This window comes from Stegostoma tigrinum, chromosome 22 (genome assembly GCF_030684315.1).
Source record: "Stegostoma tigrinum isolate sSteTig4 chromosome 22, sSteTig4.hap1, whole genome shotgun sequence".
Taxonomy (NCBI): Eukaryota; Metazoa; Chordata; class Chondrichthyes; order Orectolobiformes; family Stegostomatidae; genus Stegostoma; species Stegostoma tigrinum.
The window spans coordinates 7,778,337-7,781,122 of record NC_081375.1 but is presented as its reverse complement, the minus strand read 5'-3'; the positions used below and the strand labels follow the sequence as shown (position 1 = coordinate 7,781,122).

At 39.7% G+C, this 2,786-nt stretch overlaps 1 long non-coding RNA gene across 1 annotated transcript; it reads left to right on the top strand.

Moving 5' to 3' along the window:
- Positions 1–291: 291 nt before the first annotated feature.
- On the top strand, positions 292–2,582 carry LOC132210868 (uncharacterized). The gene is made up of 4 exons (XR_009447062.1): positions 292–693; positions 782–940; positions 1,516–1,567; positions 2,291–2,582. It is a non-coding gene; the product is annotated as an uncharacterized LOC132210868 (long non-coding RNA).
- The last annotated feature ends 204 nt before the right edge of the window (positions 2,583–2,786 follow it).

The following is a 2,786-nucleotide window of genomic DNA, read 5'->3' as shown; positions in this document are numbered from 1 at the left end:
TCTGAGATGCTGCTGGGCCTGCTGTGTTCATCCAGCCTCATATTTTATTAACCAATAATTCCTAATCTGTCCATTAAGGTGACAGATTTTAAATTCTTGGTGGGCGCGCAACTCATTTTGCAGCATTTCTAACCTCATCTTCATTTTGATAAAAGGTAGTCACCATAGTCTTACCAGGTCATCGGGGTCCTCTCTCATTTGAGAGAGACACCTGGTGGCGACTTACCCTGAGAGTCACTGCGCCTCAGACGAGGGGAGACGTTGAGAAGGTCCCCTCATAGTAACCTTAGCTAGTGCGTAAACTGAACCCACACTTTTGGCATCGTACTGCGTCGCAACGCGCCAGCCAATGAACTAACCGATGATGACATTCAATTAAATAATTTTGTGTAAGTTAATTTCACAAAACCCAGTTTCATTCTGAATGTTAACGACATAAACAAGGTATGACTCTCATCAAGGTTGAAATTGAGTTTTGGTGAAACTCTTTGAGCCTCCTGGATGTTAATTACCCAGTGCCGGCTGGATTTGCGAGAGGGAGCAGAACGGAATGCATTACTGGTGCCGGAAGTACATTGTAGTGAAAGTGTCTTATCTGCTACAATGGCTGCTCTGGGTGGGACGTGGAGTCGCTGAATGTAATCCGCCCGCATCGGCACAATGAGACGTTGGTTTTCCCAATGGTGTGGTTGGGTATGTTTGACAAACTATTAGCCGATCGAAAAACATTTTATTTCGAGACCCAGTTTACGATATTAAAGCCTACATTTCGGGTTTGCAGAATCGGAGGCTCAGGCTAAATCGCTCCGTCCCGCTTGCCTGGACCAGGATCGCCCGGAGGGAGGTGACTTGACCTGATGGGGGAAGAATGTGCCACAAATTGAATATCGAGGGTGAGGACTTCAATACGCTTAGAAAGCAGCAGCAGTTTGTGCTCAAGGTATTCGTATCGTGCCTCTACCTCTTTTCAAATCGTTCTTGGTAGTGATGCGAAGGTGCTAGTGTTGGACTGGGTAGGACAAGGTTAGAAGTCACACCACACGAGGTTATAGCCCAGCAGGCTTATTTGAAGTGACAGGCTTTCACAGTGCTGCCTTTGTTAGGTAAGTGCAGGGAGCCACAAGCAAATAATTTATAACTCATCAAAGATTAAAGGAATGTAGGTGATCAAAAGCATTAGATGGTGTAAATAAAGTGTCAGTAGCTGAAAAGTAAGTGATCGTTTTGCTATAAATTCTGTGCCTATGTGCCTTTCCCCAATTCACCTGAGGAATGGGCAAGGCTTTAAAAGATTGCTTACCAGTTTATAGTCCAACAGGTTTATTTGTGTTGTGTGACTTCTGACCTTTGTTCCCAGTAATTTTGACTGGGTGATGACCTTTTACACGTGTTAGACTTCTGATGTAAATGAAGAAGGCTAGAATCTGATTCCAGTCTAAAATAACATCACAGTCGTGATTGTTTATATCTTTGTGACATTTTAACTATGCATGTTAACTTTCTTTCTTTTTCTAGACATAATTAATTTAACAAAGTTAACTGGCAAGGAATGTCAGCCCAATAACGAGTAAGTTGAAATATTCAGTTACAGATCGTGAAGGAATAAATCTGTAAATTAAATGTTTCCGGATGGGTGGGATATATTTAGGATAGAAGAGATCTTGTTTTCAGGGGCTTGGAGACTGGGAAGAGACTATCACAATGTCTGAACTGATCGAAGGGAGAATTTAGATTAGGATTGCTGATAGAGGGCTAATATGAAGGGTCTAGGCCCGAAACGTCAGTTTTTGTGCTCCTGAGATGCTGCTTGGCCTGCTGTGTTCATCCAGCCTCACACTTTGTTATCTTGGATTCTCCAGCATCTGTAGTTCCCATTATCTCTAAAATGAAATAGGGTTGGTTTGGGACAACGAAACTGTTTTTGTAGTTTTAGTTTTGATACCTAGTGGGAATCTCATGAAAGATTAAATTTAATCTTGTTTTAAATCTTTGATGATTTTAGGCGTATTTATTGAAGTTGATTGGATTTTAAGAGAACTCAGTCTGTAGACCAATAATTAACAAACTGCAAAGTAGTTAATGTCTTACCAGATTCACATTGTCTAGAAAACCCTGCTGGAACTTAATGGATTCACTGCATCCTGAACTATCAAAATGATTTGAGGTTAATTGTGTAGGCTAAGATTGGGAAGCTGTTTGGCAAAAATGCTGTTGCTAACTCTAGAGAACCATGACTAATTTTGTAACAATTATTTAACTTTTCTTATTGATCGCTGTTGATTTCATTTAGGATTCAGAAATGTGATGGATTGCAATCTGGAATGACTCGTGGAGTGGTCTGCTTTGAAATCAGAATGCTGTCTTGCAGAAACTCCATCAATTTTTAAACTTTTGCACTGAAATTTGAATGTGAATTGTGACTTTTCCAGCTTTTGCCTTAATCTTTTTAAACTTGGCATTGCTGGATTTGTGATATGCAACAGGTGGTAGAATTAACAAATCATTTAGGTGTTTCAGTTGTATGGTAAATAAAATCAGCTGTTAATATGGAATAATATTTTAATGACAAATAAAATTGTAGTCTCCTTTTTAAGTAAATAGTGGTGACTTTGGTTTTTTTTTGAATCTGAAAAGGAATTTTTCTTAATTTAAGATCTTAACTGGGGAACCAGAATTCTTTCCTGGTAGCAGGTAGATGTTCATAAAACACAGGCATGTATTGGTTGGGACATTCTTCTGTACTGCTTTTGATATTTATATTAATGACTGGGAAGGAGGAGGGGACA